This window comes from Mangifera indica, chromosome 3, assembly GCF_011075055.1.
Source record: "Mangifera indica cultivar Alphonso chromosome 3, CATAS_Mindica_2.1, whole genome shotgun sequence".
NCBI classification, from domain to species: domain Eukaryota; kingdom Viridiplantae; phylum Streptophyta; class Magnoliopsida; order Sapindales; family Anacardiaceae; genus Mangifera; species Mangifera indica.
The window spans coordinates 22486400-22507855 of record NC_058139.1 but is presented as its reverse complement, the minus strand read 5'-3'; the positions used below and the strand labels follow the sequence as shown (position 1 = coordinate 22507855).

At 33.0% G+C, this 21456-nt stretch overlaps 2 long non-coding RNA genes across 6 annotated transcripts; both read left to right on the top strand.

Moving 5' to 3' along the window:
• The first annotated feature begins 2255 nt into the window (after positions 1 to 2255).
• Positions 2256 to 3888, top strand: LOC123210325. Its single transcript, XR_006501253.1, has 2 exons — positions 2256 to 2909; positions 3462 to 3888. It is a non-coding gene; the product is annotated as an uncharacterized LOC123210325 (long non-coding RNA).
• Positions 3889 to 5872: 1984 nt separating this feature from the next.
• On the top strand, positions 5873 to 15604 carry LOC123210098. 5 transcript variants are annotated; one of them, XR_006501197.1, is made up of 12 exons: positions 5873 to 6061; positions 6667 to 6945; positions 13094 to 13532; positions 13616 to 13682; positions 13790 to 13849; positions 13926 to 13985; positions 14060 to 14121; positions 14206 to 14319; positions 14398 to 14478; positions 14552 to 14783; positions 14869 to 15096; positions 15186 to 15604. It is a non-coding gene; the product is annotated as an uncharacterized LOC123210098 (long non-coding RNA). The 5 variants fall into 5 exon arrangements; XR_006501196.1 differs by having other exon boundaries at positions 12963 to 13532; XR_006501199.1 differs by lacking the exon at positions 14060 to 14121 and having other exon boundaries at positions 12963 to 13532.
• The last annotated feature ends 5852 nt before the right edge of the window (positions 15605 to 21456 follow it).

The following is a 21456-nucleotide window of genomic DNA, read 5'->3' as shown; positions in this document are numbered from 1 at the left end:
TCTCTATGCTATCAGGTATTTCAATCAAACTATACATACACATCATTTTTCATATTATATATTACATAAAAATTATGATTGATATTTTTGAAAATAATAAAATAGAAAAATCTATTCATCACATTACATTTCATAAATATCCAAACACTTTCTTAAATTCTAAATTTTTTTCAGATATACTTACATACATGGTATTATATTAAATTTTTATATGCTTTATAATACCAATATTTTTTTTAATCTATATTATCTCATAGAATATTGAATATTATAAGACGGGGAGACATAGTTTTAATGGGTGATTTGGGTGGTAAAGTGATACGACTCTAAGGTAGAAAGTTTTAAGTTCAAATTCCCTCAACATCATACCAAGATAATGCTCTTAATTAATTTGCTCTACCTACTGGTTGAGGGGCCATTAGATGATATAGGTTTATCTATTCAATGTGATTGATTCTACTCTTAAAACTCTTAAAAGATAATCTAGTGTGAGTAGATTTCTCGTTAAAAAAATAAGATGACTTTATTAAAATGAAGGGTTTAACAAAAATTTAAGTTCAAATTGTATAGGGTTAGACTATCTGAATTATTTAATTTAAATTTAAGTCTGAATAGAAAAAATAAAGTTGGAGTTAAAAATTTTATTTGAATTCAAATTGAATAAAAAATAAAGTTATTCTCAACTAAGTTCAAACATTAACTCTTTGATCTCAAATTTCCTTTTTGGAATTCGAATTGATTTTGAGTTAAATCTTATTCTGGCTTGACTTTGATAAAATATAACACTAATTGCATTTTAGCATCGTTAATCCTTCTAATTTGTATGCATGAGTGTGTACATATGAATGAATTCAATTCAAAAATAATTTAAAATTAGATTTAATCCAAAATAACTCAAATTCAACTTCTTCCATTTAAGTTGTTATTAGAACTATATGCACTCTAATTGAAACCAACCCTAGTCGGTCTAATATATGTGCAAGCTTTCCAATTCTTTTTCTTGTTTTACTTGTTGTGTAAAATTATTTATATATATGTGCGCCTAAAATTTTTATAAAAGCTGTTCTCTTGTTTTCTTGTTTTTTGTTGGGAAGCTTGCCAATTCTTCTGAAATATTCTGGGGAAGAATCTCACCTGTGATTTCCGGATTTTAGGATCCAACGGCCAGAATTGTTTGATGAATTTTAGGAGTGACACATGATGCAGGCAAGTATATCTTTTGTTCATCTTTTGAAATCCAATTAACATTGCTCTTAGTTGATGGAATTGGATCCCCAGCATACCTTGGGGCAGGGTTTTCGGCCTTAGAGGAAACAAAAATTTGCAACCACTCAACCCGCCAAGATTCAAAAACCTTTAATGGCAGAAACAGCAACAATGAAAGAACTCCGAGTCTTTTTGTTGGCATACTTGTAATTAGACTTGATCTAAAGACACATCAGGATTAAGATGAAAATGTTCACGCTGAACAACAAGATTTTCAATTAGACTTGTCCACCAGACACATTATGATTAAGATGAAGATTTTCATCCTAATCATGATATGTCTAACAGAATAAATTCAATTGAAAATTATGTTCTTCATCATAAACATTTATATTTTAATCACAAAGACTTTAGTACTCAAACAGAATAAAAATTGATTCAACTGACAGTAATATTTGATAAAGATAAAAAATTCTCTTTTAGATAAGTAAATAAATCAATTTAATATGCACTAAATGTTTGTTTTGGTAATGATTGAATCACAATTGTTAAATTCTAAAACTTGAAAAATAAAATTTTTTCATGTAACGTATTAATTAATTGAAAGTGATTGTATTATTTAACACTAAAGGTAAAACTATAACTCATATGTTATAATAATAGTATGAGTTATAGCTTAAGTTGTTAATTTATATAATAATGGTTATACTTTGAGAAGTTAATTTATGCATAAATGGTTATAAAAGTTACTTATCTTTCTAATTTCATATATTATATTTGAAAAATAAAAAAGTGTGTATTTTGTCTTATTTTTCCTTAAAAACTTATATTAATTAACAAATAGTATCAAAGCTTTTAATTTTTTAAAGGATGGTGAAAAGGAGAGAAAATTAATAAGTTTTTCTCTATTTAAAAACTAAAAAATTTGAGAGATCAATCATGGTTTTAAGTGGTTTTTTAGCAATTTTAATTCCTTTTTTTGTTAAAAAAATAATCTTATTTGGGTTGTAAAAATGAAAATATATTTGAAAGGTTTTGGCCTTTGAAAAATAGTAAAGAGAGATATAGATCTTCCTCCAACTATGAAAATATGAGTTTAAAATTTATTAACAATAAATTAATATCAAACCCTTTATTCATCTAATATAATAATTATGTAATTATTTATTAAAATTAAAGTTTTACTCATCTATGAATGATAGTTTTACTAAAAAAAAATACTAAAAAAAAAAAAATGTTACACGAGGTGGGAAGCTTGGTAACCGATGCACGACCTAATGATGATGCTCTTATCTTGGAAATAATGGAAGCTGTAAAATTTGGGTGGTGAGCAGAATAAACGGCAACATCGTCATAAGCTTAAAAAGTCACGATTAGTGTCTGTAGGAGTGAGTAAGATGAGCAGAAATCAGAGCAGTGATACCAAATTCGAACCAGGGCCAGCTTGCAAATATGTATAGTGTGTGGGCTTGTTGGACATTAACCGATCATTGCAACAAAATATCTTCACTCTGTACGCATTTTTCGATTTTAATAAAAAATAACTTCTCTCTCTTTCTTCTGGGCTCTCTGCCTTCTCTCTTTCTTCTCTTCATTTTCTTCGTTAGATCTGTGATTTACCTTTAGTATTTTCTTGCAGAATTAGTGTTTCTTAAGCTTCATCTAACAATCTAAGCAGTCACACACAGTTACTCTCCGCCACGGTCAGTTTTAATGATACTTGTGTGTGTGTGTGTGTTTTTTTTTTAGATTAAGCATGTTTGTTTTTATTCCTTGGCTCAGTGTTACTTGATGACTAGTCTTTGTATCTATAGATCTTGCTTAATCTTTGGTGTTTTGTGTGATTAATTGAAGAGTCTGACAAAAGTGTCTGTGGATGTGCATGCCCTTTCATTAGATCTGCTACTATTGCGTTCTTAAATCTGGAATTTATCTTGTTGTGAGCAGATCTACTGATTTTGTCTTGGTTTGTTGCTTCTGATCTTACTGTCATCCTGGTATTCATAGATCTGTTTTTTGAAATATGTTAGTGTAGATCTAGTGCCTTTTTCTGAATTATTAGCGTAGAATTTTTTTTATTTGTTTCAATAAATTGCTGTTTCATAATTTTTTCAATTGCTGTTAATTATTGTCGATCTACTATGTTTCTTATCTGATCTGGCTTTTTTTCTTTTTTCTAAATCCATTATAGTTTGGTGTTTTTCTTGCTAACTCCACTATAGTTTGTTGTTGATATGACTTTCTTCCTCAAACAGCTTCCTCTTTCTTCCTCCTTTGCAAGTGGAGATGAAGAAAAAGAAGAAAAAGCTAGAGGCCAATGGGTATTAGCATATAATTATATGCTCTCTTCATTTATTGGTATGGGAGGAGTTGGCAAGAAAACGTTTATCCGTCGAAGCTCCGATGGCAGCCTTCAAGTTTGTCTGTTGAAGCTTTAATGACAATATTAAGGATGGATAGATGGATAAACACAGAAATATTATTGAATATACTATGAGCTTCAGAATAAGTGGTGGTGATTATGTTATGTCTGAAAATTTTATTAAATAGTTAAAATGTGATAATGAGTGCATTCTGAATACTCTAGTGAGGTGGACTTCAAATTTTTTGTGGCATGATTCAGGTGATGTTGCATTACACATTGAATGCAAGAAAAACACCAGTAGACATGTATTAGTGCGAGATTTGGTTTTATTGAAAGTCACAATGGATGGGAGACAAATGGATTCGGCAAAACAGTTAATCTATAAGATTCTTGAAATTAGAGATGAAAAAGTGGAGGTACAATTTGGAATGATTGTCACTTTTATTTTTATAGACTTTTGCAAGTTTTTCTCGAGAAAAGTGACTGAGATTTCATACGAAAATTCAAAGTGAATTAATGGATTAATGTCGATGCACTGTCTAAAATGAGATCGATTGAAAAAATTCAAGGTGGAAGATGACATTTGATCTTGGTTGGAGGTAATGAGGAAGAAAATCAACCAGAGGAAGAACAGTCAGTTGAAGAAGAACAAGAGGTGAGGTGTTTGTTATACCCAGTGATCCTACAATGCCTAAATCTAGCTCCAACGGAATAAAAGAATAAGGACAAACCAAATTGATGAGGATATATCTCCTAGTGTGGATCAACTTATGCAATATGTTTTATATTTATTTTGTGTTTGTGTTCAGTTACTAAGTAATATTTATACTTATATATGTGTTAAATGTTTTAATAGATTATTGAATATAATTTGTATTTAATTGTTTGTATATTTTATTAAATTTATTTGTTTGGTTGTAATTGTTTATAAATTCGTTTAAAATTTTTTTATTTGGTTAAAAATTTTAGATAATCTTATTCATTCATTTTAAAGTTATTAATTATTTGTGATTTTATAAAAATTTATTAATAATATATTAATATCAAATTCTGTATTTATTTAAGGCCAAAGGACTATTTCCCATCCAAGGTATATTGCATTCTTAAGTTTTTTCTCTTTAACTTTAAAAATATCAAATACTCATTCATGAACAGTTAAATTTAACGGAATCTTAACCCTTTAAAATTTTATCTCTTTTTCTTTCCCCTAACCCTTAAAAACTAACTATTTTCTCTTAGGTCAAGTTTTAAAAAATAACATTCCTCCTTTTAGAGTTTAGTTTTCAATCCTCGACGCCATTGTCAACGACGAAGTTTTTCCGACACATCATCATGCTTCGACGGTCTCTTTTCTCTTCTCTGGAACGTCGATCGACTCAGATCTAGTGTCGTCTTCGCCTGAAAAGTTGAAGAGCTTCATCGGGAGACGAAACTCTTCGTCTTCCCAGACGAAGACAACGACTCCCAAACGGAGATTTCGTCTCCCCAGACAAAGACAACGACTCCTAAACGGAGACGAGATCATTGTCTTTGTCTGGGAAGACAAAGAGTTTCGTCTCCCAACGAAGCTCTTCAACTTTCTAGGCGAAGACGACACCAGATCTGGGTCGATCGACATTCCAGAGGAGAGAAGAGAGGTCATCGAGGCATGGTGGTGCATTGAAAAGGCTTCGTCGTTGGCAATGGCGTCGGGGATTGAAAACTAAACCCTAAAGGGAGGAATGTTATTTTTTAAAACTTGACCTAAAAAGAAATAGATATTTTTTAAGGGTTAAGGGGGAAGAAAAAAAGATACAATTTTAATTTATTTTTAATATTACAGATAAAATGGTGATTTAACTTTTGAATTCATTTTTTTTAACAGTTCATAGATAGGTAAATAGGCTTTTTAAAATTAACATATGAGAATATGCAGAAAAAGTATACCTTGAGTGAAAAATAATCCTTTGGTCTTTATCTAATATAATAATGGTACAATTGACCACCAAAATTTTAAATTTTATTTATTTAATGCCGATGATAGTTTAACTACCCAAATATACCTAAAAAAATCTCACGAGGTGGGGAAACTTGGTAAGTGTTGCTCAACCTAATAATGGGAGCGGTAAAATTTGGATGGTGAGCAGTAAAAATGGCAACGTTACATAGGCTTAAAAGGTTACTATGGTGTATGTGGGAGTAAGATATGCAGAAATCAGAGCAGTGATCCTTAATTGAAATTCAAACTAGGGCCAGCTTGCAAATATGTATAGTATGTGGGCTTATTGGGCATTAACGGGTCATTATAACAAAATATCTTCACTCTGCAAGCATTTTTCAATTTTGATAAAAGATCACTGGTCGCTCTCTTTCTTCTGGAGCTCTCTGCCTTCGCTCTTCTTTTCATTTTCTTCGTTAGATCTAGTATCGACCTTTAGATTTTTCTTGCAGAATTAGTGTTTCTTAAGCTTCATCTAACATTCTAAGCAGTCACAGACACTCCCCGCCACGGTCAGTTTTAATGATACTTGTGTTTTTTTTTTTTGGATTAATTCTTTTTAATCGTGTTTGATCTTTATTCCTTGGCTCAGTGCTACTTGATGACTAGTCTCTGTATCTATTGATATTGCTTAATCTCTGATGCTTTGTGCGATTAATTGAAGAGTCTGACAATATTGTTGATCTGATTACTGTTTGGACCTGATGTCTGTAGATCTGCGTGATCTTTCATTAGATCTGCTACGTTTGCGTTCTTAAATCTTGAATATTTCTTGTTGTGAGCAGATCTGTTGATTTTGTCTCGGTTTGTTGCTTCTGATCTTACTTGATCCTGCTATTCAAAGATCTGTTTTTTATTTTATTTTTAAATCTGTTACTACTGCTTCCTTAAGTCCAGAGTATGTTCTGTTGAGTGTAGATCTAGTGCCTTTATCTTAATTATTAGTGTAGAAAATTTCTTTTATTTGTTTGAATGAATTGCTGTTTCTTGATTTTTTTTACTTCTTGTTAGTTATTGTAGATCTTATCTGATCTGGCTGTTTTCTTGCTAAACCAATTATAGTTTGTTGTTGATCTGACTTTGTGATTACTTGATTGGTTGACTTGTTATTTTCTAGTGTGGAATATTCAAATTCAGCTGGAATACCTACAACTACAACACTACTTTGCTGAACCACCCGCCTCTTTCTTCCTCTTGCAAGTGGAAATGAAGAAAAACAAGAAAAAGCTGGAGGCCAATGGGTATAAGCATATAATCATATGCTCCCTTCATTTATTGGTATGGGAGGAGTTGGCAAGAAAATATTTGTCCGTTGAAGCTCCAATGGCAGCCTGCAAGTTTGTCTGTTGAAGCTTTAATGGCAGTTGTTCTCTCCCCCCAGTTGTTGGGATAAATGGTAAGCATTTCGTATGTGAAATTCTCTCGTTTATGGAGTAGACCTTTACGCCTTTTACAGAATGTCACCATCTTCTATGACTCATTTTCGAGATGTTTACATCTGTTTTCTTTTTATGGGTAATCATTTTCTTTTTTGCTCAAAAAGCGGCTATAAATAGGCAATCCCAAGTGAGGTGGATATGCTTAAATTCATTAGATGTACTATTTGGATCATTATAGGATTGATTATCGAAATGGTAGATTTTGTTTTTATTCAATACAAAGGAAAATGGATAGAAAGTAATCAAAATATAATAGAATTCATTGAAAGTAATAGAGAAGGGGTTAAAATTCTAACGAAATTGTTAAATGAAAAATATAATATTGATTGGACGTAGAATAATATTCAACCAAGCATGAAAGCAATCCAAAACAAATGCTTATAATGTATTTTTGCGTTTTATTTTGATTTTGTTCTTGTCTTTAATTAGCACGAAATGTAGGATGTGTCTGTTTCATATTGAGAATTGCTTCAATCATTTCTGGGACTATTTCAGTACTTGTACCGAATGCGATATGTAGTGACTGAAACACCTTATGAAAGCCAGATTGTTATTAATATAAGTAAGGGAAATTATAATAGTTGGCCAAAATTAAGGGGGTCTAAGAAAATTGTCCAAAATAATGAGGGTTAAGCAAAATTATCCTATTTTTGTGAAATGGCCAAACTGTCTTTATATATAAATAGAGAAAATTTTTTTACTTTCCACGGTAATCTTCTATGGTTTTATTGTGTAAATTCAAAGAAAATTTTCTCTATAGTCATTGAGATTTTCAGTGATTTTTGTGTTTTTCGGTGATTGAAAATGATAAAGAAGGTTAATATATCTTTTCTAATTTTGTTTGAATCAAATTATTGTTTATATTATTGAGATTTGAGTGAGATTTTGCAGTTTGAAATTTTAAGGTTTCGATTTTAAATAATTCTTAAAATGTTTTGATTCTTGGTTGTTTTTATTGAATTTCTTAAGGGTTTTGTGTTATAGTCTATATAGATTTGATTTGTGTTGAAATTAGAGGTCGAAATAATGAATTTTTGACTGAAAAATGCGTTCGAAGAGATCGGTAGTTCGATCGTGGGAACAGTGTATCTCACAGTCAGGAGAGATTGATCGTGAGTTAGCTGGTCAATAGCAGTTAGTCCACCGGGGGTGTTTCTGAAATTTGCCATGTGACAGTGAGCTAATGTCGTGGATATCGTGAATACCGTGGGTTAGGTGGAAAATTTACTTTTTTAAAACTGTAGGGATGCTAATAGATTAAAAAATTACTAAAGGGGCAAGGGATATATTGGATTTGTTTGTAGTAGAAATTTTCTTAGGGGGTAAATTGATATTTTTCATATCTAGGGTTTCTTGACATGTAGTTTTCGAATTTTATATCCGTTTTTTCTGTTTTAGGGTTTTTGACATGTAATTTTCGAATTTGACATTCGATTTTTAAATTTTTGTGCTTTGTTGGCACATTTTATGATGTAATGATGTAATTTCAGTTTAATATTTTGGTTTTTTTGTTTATAGGATATATCGATTCGTTTTTTTGAATTTCGTCGTATTTCAACTTATATAATTTGAATTTGAATTTCGTTTTTTTAATTTTCGTCGTTTTAAGATAAATCGATTCATATTTTAAAGATTTTCTAACGATTTTTTTATTGTTGACATACCTAGGAGATTTCAACATATAGAATTTGAATTTCAGTAACCTTTTTTTGATTTTCGCCTTTTTAAGATATATTGATTCATATTTTTAGATTTTTTATTGTTAACATTCTAGGGTATTTCATCGTTTAGAATTCGAATTTCAATTTCGTTTTTTTGATTTTTATTATTTTAAAATATCTTGACTCGTATTTTCTAGATTTTTGAACGATTTTTCGATTATTGACATTTTAACGTATTTTAACGTATAGAATTTGAATTTCAGTTTCGTTTTTTTGAATTTGACATTTTTAAGGTATATTGTCATCCACGGTAGATGAAAATCCACTTTTCCCTTAGGTTTTAGAAATAGTCATTAATTGGATGATATCTGTTTGCGTAAAGGTAAAATGTCTATTTTACCCTTATTAGATGAAATGACAAAAATACCTTTCAATTTAATCTGTCAAATTTGAAAACTAACATTTTCACCCCCAAACCTAGGGTTTCTATATTTTTCAAAATGCAGTCGCCCCCCATAACTTTCAAAACTAGCAGTTATACCCCCATTCTTTAACTTTATCTCCCGTCGTCTTCTCCGACGTTGTCACCGGTCTCCTCCTTCTCCCGGTGCAACGATGGTGGTATGACGAAGAGATCTTCATCTCTCCGTCGCACGGTGCTACGAAGAGACGGAAATCTCTTCGTCGCTCGTTGGGTCGTCCGGACGTGACGACGAAACGTTGTCCTTCGTCTGTTCTTCCAGATTGGACGACGCTTCGTCGTCCAAATTTGGGCGACGAAGGGTTGTCTTTCGTCATCCTTTCTAGTCAGAGATGAGAGATCGGTCAAATGAGTAGGTCATCGATGGTGGTCGGAGAAGGAAACAAACCATAGGGGTGAAATCTAAATTTTTCAAACTTTGAGGATGGGTTAGCTATAATTTTTAAAACTTGGAGGGGGGAAACGGTAAAATTTTAAAGTTTTAAGTTTTTAAAAGTAAAATGACGGTTTTGTCCCCGTCCCTAACTGAAAAATTGAACGGTGGTTTGGTCATGGGTGGGAAAAGTGGATTTTCATCTGTCTTGGGTGGCATTTTGAATACGCATCAAAAGTTGGGTGGGAAATAGTCCTTCTCCCTTTAAGAGATATTGACTCGTATTTTACGAATTATTGAATGATTTTTCAATTATTGACATTCTAAAGTATTTTAACGTTTAGAATTTGAATTTCAGTTTTGTTTTTTTGATTTTCATTGTTTTAAGATATATTGATTCGTATTTTTTAGATTTTTAAATGAATTTTTTATTATTGACATTCTAAAGTATTTCAATCTATAGAATTTGAATTTCAGTTTCGTTTTTTTGAATTTAACCATTGTAGGATATCTTAACTTGTATTTTCTAGATTTTCGAACGATTTTTCGATTATTGACGTTGTAAGGTATTTTAACGTATAGAATTCAAATTTCAGTTTCGTTTTTTCGAATTTCACCGTTTTAAGATATATTGATTTGTAATTTTTAGATTTTTAGACGACTTTTTGATTGTTGATTTTTTAGGGTATTTCAACGTTTAGAATTTTGAATTTCAATTTTGTTTTGACAATTTTCACCGTTTTAGTATATATCGACTCATATTTTTTAGATTTTTGAACGATTTTTTGATTATTGACATTTTAGAGTATTTCAATGTTTAAAATTTGAATTTTAGAGTCGTTTTTTATTTTTACCGTTTTATTATAATGAAATCCTATCTTGTTATTTTTTTTCAATATTACTACATTTGTTGTTACTTGTTTGTTTTTTTATAAATGTCTTGCGAATTTTTGAACTTTTTACAAGATATTTCTCGTAAAAGAAAATGTATTGAAGGTGAGCTGCGAATCTTCAATGAGTTAAAACATTTTTTGATAGATGTGATATGTCGTGCACAGTGTATCGCATTATCTAGGATTACTTTTACACTGACCCCGGATCAGCGTCGATTATTTGAGAGGGCATGTTTCGGGCATTTCTTTCGTCTATCCGAAATCAAATTCTTCGAGATATTGGTTTATGCATTTCTACTACGATAGTTATATCAGCCCTCCGTTAGAGACAAGTTACGGTTTAGGGTTAGCGAGGTTGATGTAAGATTTAACCCGATTGAGTTTGCTTTGATGATGAGGCTTTCATTTAGCTGACGCACTGCTATTTCTTCATATATTCTTCGCTCATTTGGACATAGGATCAAAGATATATACTTTTGGGGTTGTCCGAAGATGCAGTATCGTGACTTTAAAGTATTTCAACTTATAGAATTCGAATTTCAGTTTCATTTTTTCGAATTTCACTATTTTAGGATAGATCGATTCGTATTTTCAAGATTTTTGAACGATTTTTCAATTATCGTGACTTTAAGGTATTTCAACGTATAGAATTCAAATTTCAGTTTCGTTTTTTAGAATTTCACCATTTCAGGTTATATCGACTCGTATTTTCAAGATTTTTGAACGATTTTTCGATTATCGTCACTTTAAGGTATTTCAACGTATAGAATTTGAATTTCAGTTTCGTTTTTTTTTATTTTCGTCATTTCAGGATATCTTGATTCATATTTTGTTATTTTCGATCGATTTTTCGATTGTTAACATTCTAGAGTATTTGAACGTTTAAAACTCGAATTTCAGTTCTTATTTGTTAAATTTTGTCATTTTCTTTTTTATTATTTGGTATTTTCATCTTTTTATGATTTTTTCACTAATACATTTGTTTACATATTTATTTTTAGGGAGAAGGACTATTTCCCACATAACTTTTGATGCATTTTCAAAATGCCACCCATGGCAGATAAAAATCCATTTTTCTCACCCATGAGCTGTTAAAATGGATGATATCTGTTCACATAAAAGTAAAATGTCCATTTTACCCTTGTTAGATGAAATGATAAAAATATCGCTCAATTTAATCTCCCAAAATTGATGTGAGGGTTTTACCATTCACCCTTTTTAGGTTTTAGAAACTAACATTTTCACCTCCAAACCTAGGGTTTCCATATTTTTTAAAATACGACGCCCCCCATAACTTTCAAAACTAGCATTTCACCCCCATTCTTCAACTTCATCTCTTGATGTCTTCTCCAGCGTCGTCATTGGCCTCCTCCTTCTCCGGGTGCGAAGGCGGTGGTGCGACGAAGAGATCTTCATCTCCTCATCGCACGGTGCGACGAAGAGCGCTCGTCGTCCAAATCTGGGAGATCGCTCAACGAAGGTCTCTCTTCTTCTCTCTTGGTCGCTCGTCGCGTCTGGACGACGCGACGATGAAGGACTTTCATCTGCCGTGGGAAAAATGGATTTTCATCTACTGTGGGTGACATTTTGAAAATGCATCAAAAGTTGGGTGGGAAATAGTCATTCTCCCTTATTTTTATGAATGTCTAACAAATTTTTAAAATTGTTATAGGATATTTCTCGCAAAAGAAGACGGGTTGACAACGAGCTGCGCATCCCCGACGAGTCCAGACACTTTCGGGCAAATGCGATATCTCTCGTGCACAGCGTATCGCATTATCTCGGATTTCTTCTACATTGACCCTGGGTCAGCTGTGACTATTTGAGAGGGCATGTTTCGGGTCCCTCCTTCATTTACCTGAAACAAAATTCTCCGGGATATTGGGTCATGTATTTCTACTACGACAGCTACATCCACCCTTTGTCAGAGACGAGTTTTGGTTTAGGGTTAGCGGGGTTGATGTGAGATTTAATCTGTTTAAGTTTGCGTTGGTGACAGGGCTTTCGTTTAGCCGACGAACTGATGTTTCTTTATATATTTCTCGCTCCTTCGGACATAGGATCAGAGATACGTACTTTCGCGGTTGTCCGAAGGTGCAGTATCACGCCATAGAGCGTGTTTTCTTGTCGAGGCTATGAGGGGATGACGATATTGACGTTGTCAAGATGACGTATATTCTTCACATGGTTTTGTTGAGAAATGATCGACGAAAGAAGGTGTTTATATAGTTAGTTGATCATTTGGACGGGTTTAATTCCTACCCCTGGGGCGATGCTGTGTGGCAGATGACATACGATTCTATGTCACATGCGAGTGAGTGTTTCGGACGGATGCTTTAAATCCATAAATACGACCTTTACGGATTTCTTTTCGTATTAAGGTACGTTTTATATTATTATTTATAAATACGACCCCACGGATGTTGAGGTGGCATACGCAAGACGTCCTTGGTTGGATTCATATAGGGCGTATTTTCACGATGATTCGGTATGTACTAGTTAATAAATAAGTCGATTAATTCATTATATGTTACAATTATTTTGACTTATATATCTTCATCATTAGGAGGATGTCATATTCTCTCTTCGTCCATCAGCGATCGAAGAGGGTTTACCGTGGTACGCTGAGATTCGTGAGTACACTAGTTTATCCGATGCTAATTCCTCTTTATCTTCTTCGGTTCTGATCGTGACTAGAGACGAGGCTTTTCCATCTTCGGGACCTTTAGATGTACCTGTCGAGACTTCTGAGACACATGAGGAGCCTATTCAGCCTCCTGTTATGAAGCAGGCTATATGTTCTCCTGTTGTTCAGAGCCCACGGACGACAGAGTATCTTGGAGTGGAGGGCCACCCTAGCGTGGAGGAGCATCCTGGAGTGGAGGGCCACCCTAGCGTGGAGGAGCATCCTGGAGTGGAGGACCGCACTACCCATCATGCCACCGAGCAGTGTCTCCCATTCGTATCACGCAGTATTTCTACATTAGATGTTACATTAGTGCACTGGGGTGTTACAATTTTACGTGAGATATCGAGTTTTCGCGACGATATCTTTTCCCAGATGACTCGATTAGAGGATCGTATGACTCGTTTGGAGGACATCATTACGCGTGCATATTCAGCCCCTGTCGCTGAGGTTGTAAAACTACTTCTAATTTATTACTTATATAAAATGTCTACAGTATTATTATTCTGACAACTATTATTACATTCGCACAGGAAAGGGACGACGTTATTGGGACCACCTCCCCCATTGGTACCGCAATACCATCCCATCAGTCACGAGGTACGTATGTAATTTAAAATTTATATTTAATGTCCCAATGTTGTTATATTACAATGTCGTTATATATAAAATGTCACTGAATAGATTTAATATTACTATTATCTTAGGGTAATCGACAGGATGGGGCACCGGTTGACCCTTTGGTGACTTCACCAATCCGATTTGTGGTATGTCACTTATCATTATAACTTAATTTTTAATACTATTTTGTTATCGATTAATTCATAGTATATATTTGTATAGGGTCTTCGTCATGAAGGCCAATCGATCGGATCTCTTATCATTTTAGATCGTCCATCGGAGGTATGAAAATTATTATTCATATGATATTTTATATTAAATATCATTTACCATTTTTTCCTTTTGATGCATATAAGGACTCGACATTGATATATCATCGATCAAGAGTTATCTCCGAAAACCTTCCCTGGAAGTTCAGGTTATGGGGATTTAAGAAATATCATTGATTAATTTGTCTTTAATATTATATATTTTTTTAAATGATGTTTTGTCTCTTTTTCAGGACGAGCGACTATGGTTACTTGTTGATATCCCGAGCTCGATCAAAAAGCTTGTGGATATTAGTTCATAGGAGAAGGACTTCAAGGAGGATGTTTCTGAGACCGTTCACATTGAGGTTTGTCAATTATAATTACTAAATAAATATAATTGATAAATATATGTCACTAAGATATTTTAATATATAATTATGCAGTCTGTCGACGGAGCACGCGTTGTTGACTTGACTGTGATTCAGGATTCTCCAGTTAAACCTCCTCTTGCATACATGGAGAAGGTAACATAAATCGAATAATGTGTATGATTTTGTTGAATGAAATAATGAATTAATAGTTTTTTGTAACATGCAGTTAGTTTGTATAGCACGTCGTCGGATCGTCTGGAAGGGTCTACTGGTTCGCACCCCGTATACGACAACTCACGACGATTTCATCCTTTATGTTAGACCATGAGGAATCTTTTCTCACATGGTATATCAAAGCTGCGGCTTTTGACACATATGAGGTCTACTTCATAAGATCGAAGTCGAATGACAGTTTTTTTAGGCTTATTGTAGAGTTGTGTGAGTGGTTGACTGACGATGTGAGTTGTCTATACTATATAATTTGATAAAAAGTTTGATATATTTATTAATAACTAACACGTGAACTTGTTTATACCATTTTAGTATGTGGATTTTTTTTTGGCTTTATTACGTCGGCAGCAGGACGATCACCAGTTGATTATCTCACAGCGTTGGACGACTGTCAACACATTCTTTGGAGGTTATATTGAGGTGGCCTGAAAGAGTTGACAGACCACATCGATTGGCGAGTTTGAGTTGGCTATTCACTAGGATGGTTGATGCAGCGTACACCCTCGGGTTGTTGTACAAACCAGGGGGATGGTCGATCAGGTATAGTTTATATATATATTTCTATTACATTCAATTGGTTAATTGGTTAACGACAACGATAAGTAACTAAAATGTGTCACTGTTTATAGGTTTTCATCCCTATAGATTTTCGTGAGTGGTCGATTACGGTATACGATTCAGAGGTATCATATTCGGGGAATATAGAGACTTGAGCAGCGCGTGCGATCGTATGACATTTATTCCCGCTTTATTAGAGGCGACGAGTTTTTGGACAGCTTCTGGGAGATTCCACGACATGAGCCCCTCACTTTGCATCGAGCGTCGGATGTCCCTCGGCAGGGATTGGGCTTCGGTGACTGTGGCGTGTTTATGTTACAATTTTTGGAGTGTTTGGCGTTGTCACGGAGCTACGATTTTCCCCGAGTCGTCTACCTTTATGCGTTGACGATTAGCGGCGTAGTTGTATTTTCACTGTATCGAGTAGTTCACGGATGTATATTTATCGTTCTACCTATGTTTAGATGTATATATTTATTGTATGTGTAAATGTGTATGATATATTTTATCTGTGGTTATATATGGATATATATCGTATTTGATTTCATTTTATAAATAATCATGTCATGAAAAAACAATAAAAACATATGATTACTCAAATATTTATACACTTGAAATAATTAGAAGAAATAAAGTAATACTGAAATAACTCATACGAAACACTAAATTTATTACATCAAATGATAATATAATTACACGTTTGAAACAATAATAAAAATACATTGATTACATAAAACTGAAGTACAACAATGAAGAATCATATAACAAACAAAATTGAGTATAAGCATGTCAAAATCTCGTTCCTTTCCCTTTTGTAGATGAACGCTGCGGGGCGGAGCTCAAGACCGGTGCTGGGGATTTACATTGGGTTCGTGTGTGCCCCGGTTTATGACAACGACTGCAAATCCTCAGTGTAACAATTTCTCCTTGCGATGGACGTTGATTTCTGTTAGATGGACGACCTGGACGATGACTATCGAGGACGGGGGCAATATAACTGTCTTCTGGTGAGTGTAACCAATCAGATTGATTTTCAAGAGGATTGATCGGTTCCTGATATATTGCACGGTAAATGTCGGTGCGGAAGAATGGATGAACTCATGCGTGCACATTCGTGAGTCTCATATGTCGTGCAACGGCAATGGCATGCTTGTACGGAATACGTGAAAGCTGAAACTTTCTACACGCGCAAGACATTTCACCAAAGTCCACAATACCCATGAATCCACCAAATCCAACAACCTGATACCGAGTAGGTGTAATCGGTCGAACCTCCAGACTTGCAGACTTTGATAGAGGATTGCTGATCTTCTCTTCCGCTCAAGGGGTGAGAAAGTTATGACATTCATCTGTAATTTGAAAAAATTATTAAGAACACATTTGGTAATATAATTAACAAAGTGAAAAAAAGTACATGAGACAACTTTTAATTAATATCGATTTGACACTTACTTGTATGAGTTCTCCTCTCGTAAAATCATCGTTGCATGGTACCACGAATAAACTCTAAGAGCATGGGTATAGGTAGGCCCCGTGCATATCTGACAAGGGCATTAAATGACTCAACAATATTTGTTGTCATGATACTGTATCGATGTCCTGGAAAGTATGCTTTACTCCAACGCTCAAATCTGACATCCCGTAGATAAGCTTCAGCTTGGGGGTTCATTGAGTCAAGAGATTGCATCATCGAACCAAATTCAGATTCTGTGTTTGATTTTACGGCTTTTCAATATGTACCCGCAACCTTAAAATGGTAAAAAATATGAAAACTCAGTATAAGCAAAATGTATGAAAAAGATAAACTGTTATAAATTTAATTACTTGTTTACACTATACCTTTGAGTCTCGTTTATACTTTGCCCGCATGTTACACAGAAGATGATGACAACAGCATCCATGGTGGACATTTGGAAAGACTTCAACCATTGCCGAGTAGATAGCATGATGTCGATCTGAGATTATTGCAAGCTCAGAGATGTCAGGGATGCATTCTTTAATTCTCATAAGAAACCAACACCACGTGTCGTGATCTTCTTTTTTGTCGATACCGAAACCAATAGGATATATCTGATTATTACCATCAAGAGCCACCGCAATAAATAAATGTCCCAAATATTGACCTTTAAGGAAAACAGCGTCAATACAAATAACAGGACGAAGATATTCTCTGAATGCACGAACGGAACATCCTAAAGTCATGAAAAAATTCGTAAATCGATGGTCATCATCTGTTTCAATAGCAGTAACGGTGTCTGGATTAGTACGTTATATAATGTAGCAATAATCTGGTAAATGCATAAATGATTCCTCTGGTGAACCCCTTAATGAATTGATAGCTCAATTTCTTGCCCGCCAAGCCTGTGAGTAGGAAATATCAATTTTATATCGGTGGGCGACGTCTACAATTATTTCTTTAGGCCGATAAATTCGATCAATCATCACAAACTTTGATCTCATTAATTTTCCTAAAGCTCGGGCCCCAGCTTGTCTGTGATGTAGCATGATTTGATCAACTAAACATGTGTGGGTAGGATTCATAGAGTTGATCCCCCACACATCACCGACAGTGGACTTGGTTGCATGTATATATCACTTACAATTTTCAGCCTTGCACTTAATTTTTCACCGTTTCTTGTCAGACTTTTTGACACCAAATTGAAATCCTTTAAGTAAGGCGAATTGCTTCACGACGTCTTTCAATTGGACTTTATTATGAAAAATATCACCAATCTTGACACCATTCTCCTCTTGGATCGATCTGAAACCACTTGATGATGCTGATGGCTGTGGAGGAAAATCAGGAAGCCACCTAAATGGATCAGTGGGAACATTGTCAAAAAATGGCCTAGAATAATTTCCACCACCTGAAATAGGATCTTCAAGCTGCAAACTATCCATAACCTCGGTAACTGATGCCATATACTCTGGCTCTACATCTTCTGAAAGAATGTCGGACATATCATTTCCATCAAAGTCACCCCAATAGGGAACTATATCTTTTTCTCTATGAGCCCATGAGTTTGCAATATACAACGGGTCATTATTGAAATCAATCAACTTTTCCAAATCGTATTCTTTTTTTACCCAACTACTTTCTTTTTCATCTCATCTTCATCTTCATCTTCATCTTCTTCCTTCTGCCCTTCAATTGGGGTACATGTAACAAAAACAGGAATACATTCCTGAAAGTACTGGGACATATCAAGAAGACCCTGGACATCCTCATCATTTTGGATCTGGATGGGGTAGTTGAGCTCAATTTTTCTTGACTTCATTGATACTTGAATGTAGTTTTCCATTTGATCAATACTGCAAGACTCCGTCAAAAGCTCAATAAATCCCTCGAATGTTGTTCCATAAGGGATTTTAATCAATTGTTTGGCTCCTCCAACATATTTTATTGTGTTGTTGCCACTTTGAATCCATTCTCCCTGATAACGAATCGATGCATAACCATCCATTTTAATTATCAATCTTACAATAACAAGTTTTTGAAGATAATTATTCATTTATAATAAAAAATATCAATAATAACTATGTAAAGCAGTCGTACAATTATTAATAATTAAAAAAAACTCCTCACATTTTTTTAATATTTTATTTATCCCCTTATAATTATTTAACAATTTATATAACACTTTCGTATGTTATCTTATATCAAAATGCATCTATCTGTTTGTAACGTTTCATTTAAAACGTTTTTATAATATCTATACTTTGAAATAGATATTCAAATTTTATACTTTGAAATACTTTAAAATGTCAATAATCAAAAATTTCTTCAGAAATCTGGAAAATACTAGTGGATATATCCTAAAACGATAAAATTCAAAAAAATAGAACTGAAATTCGAATTCTAAAAGTTCAAATACCATAGAATGGTAATAATCGAACAGTTCTTCGAAAATCTGAAAAATACGAGTTGATATATCCTAAAATAGTGAAATTCAAAAAAACAGAATTGAAATTTGAATCCTAAAAGTTGAAATACCCTAGAATGGCAACAATCGAAAAATTCTTCAGAAATCTGAAAAATACGAATTGATATATCCTAAAGCGATGAAATTCGAAAAAAATGAAACTGAAATTCAGAATCTAAAAGTTGAAATACCCTAGTATGACAACAATCGAAAAATTCTTCAGAAATCTGGAAAATATAAATTGATATATCCTAAAGCTGTGAAACTCGAAAAAACCTATAATTTCAATTATAATGCGCCTACAATATTTAATATGAAAATGCGCCCTAATTTTAATAACATTTCATTTGACCCCTCAATTATCTTTTTCTTTATTTAACACTCTTGTATGTTGTCTTGTATCAAAGCAATACTTATCTATTTTTAGCATGTTATATAAATCCTATATATATTGTAAAATATCCAAAACCCCCTCATATTTATCTAAAATTATTTAACCCCTCATATTTATCTAAAATTATCTTTAACCCCCCATACTTGTCAAACATTGCATTTAACCCCTATATTATGACATAAAAACTAGACTTAACAAATAAAATTAAGTTTTAGGCTAAGATTGGCATAAATACCTTTTTTTGATGAATAGTATTTTTTGAATCGAATTTAAAAATACGAACTTCTTTCGTCCGAATGAATCCCTACTAATTGATCTTGAATAAAAATGAAAGTGAGAGTGAGTGTTTGAGTGATATGAGAAGTGTGTGTAAATAAAATGAGTGAGGAGGGTTTATATAGATGAGAGGAAGGGTAATTTTGACATTTTAGAAAAAGTAATGAAATAAATAAATAAATATCAAAATGCCTTTACAATATAAAATATCAAAAAACCTCCCATATTTACCCTAAATTCATTTAACCCCCATACTTGTCAAGCATTGCATTTAACCCCCATATTATGACATAAAAACTAGAGTTAACAAATAAAATTAAGTTTTAAGCTAAGATTAGCATAAATACCTTTTTTTGATGAATAGTATTTTTTCGAGTCGAATTCAAAAATACGAACTTCTTCCGTCCGAACGAATCCCTACTAATTGATCTTGAATAAAAATGAAAGTGAGAGTGAGTGTTTAAGTGATATGAGAAGTGTGTGTAAATAAAGTGAGTGAGGAGGGTTTATATAGATGAGAGGAAGGGTAATTTTGACATTTTAGAAAAAGTAATGAAATAAATAAATAAATAAATATCAAAATGTCTTTACAATGTAAAATATCCAAAAACCCTTCATATTTATCCTAAATTTGTTTAACCCCTCATACTTATCAAACATTGCATTTAATCCCCCATACTTGTCAAACATTGCATTTAACCCCCCATACTTGTCAAACATTGCATTTAACCCTTATATTATGACATAAAAACTAGACTTAACAAATAAAATTAAGTTTTAGGCTAAGATTGACATAAATACCTTTTTTCGATGAATAGTATTTTTTCGAATCGAATTCAAAAATACGAACTTCTTCCATCCGAATGAATCCCTACTAATTGATCTTGAATAAAAATGAAAGTGAGAGTGAGTGTTTGAGTGATATGAGAAGTGTGTGTAATAAAAGTGAGTGAGGAGGGTTTATATAGATGAGGGGAAGGGTAATTTTGACATTTTAGAAAAATTTTGAAATAAATAAATAAATATCAAAATGCCTTTACAATGTAAAATATTCAAAAACCCCTCATATTTATCTAAAATTATTTTAACCCCATAGTGAGTGAGGAGAGTTATATAAATGAGGGGAAATGTAATTTTGATATTTTAGAAAAAGTTTGAAATAAATAAATAAATATCAAAATGTCTTTACAATGTAAAATATCTAAAAACCCCCATATTTATCTAAAATTATATTTAACCTATCATAGTGAGTGAGGAGAGTTATATAAATGAAGGGAAGGGTAATTTTGGTATTTTAAAAAAAGTCATAGGCATTTTTGCTTAAGAATAATGAATTTGGGCATTTTGGCTTGGAAATAGTGATTTTGGACATTTTTGCTTAATAGGAGGGTATTTTGGGGATTTTTTAAAATTTCCCAAATTGTATACATCTATTCAAGTTGAGTCCTAATCCCATACTTAAGGTTATAAGAATTTGTGATGATTGGAATTGGAGGGAATTTTATTCCTAAATCAAGTACAAGAAATTAGGGAATTTGGTTGGGTAAATCATTAGAAAACAATGGGGATTAACCCCTTTATCAAATGCAAGACGTTAAGGAGATCAATCAAAGTTAGTGCTTGTAATATTTGGGTGGCGCTGTGGTTTTAAGGTCATATATAAAAACTCTCGACTCCTCTTTAAAATCAAGTGCATGTTCCTCATCAAACATAATGCCAAACAGAAAATATATATGTTAAATGAAAGAG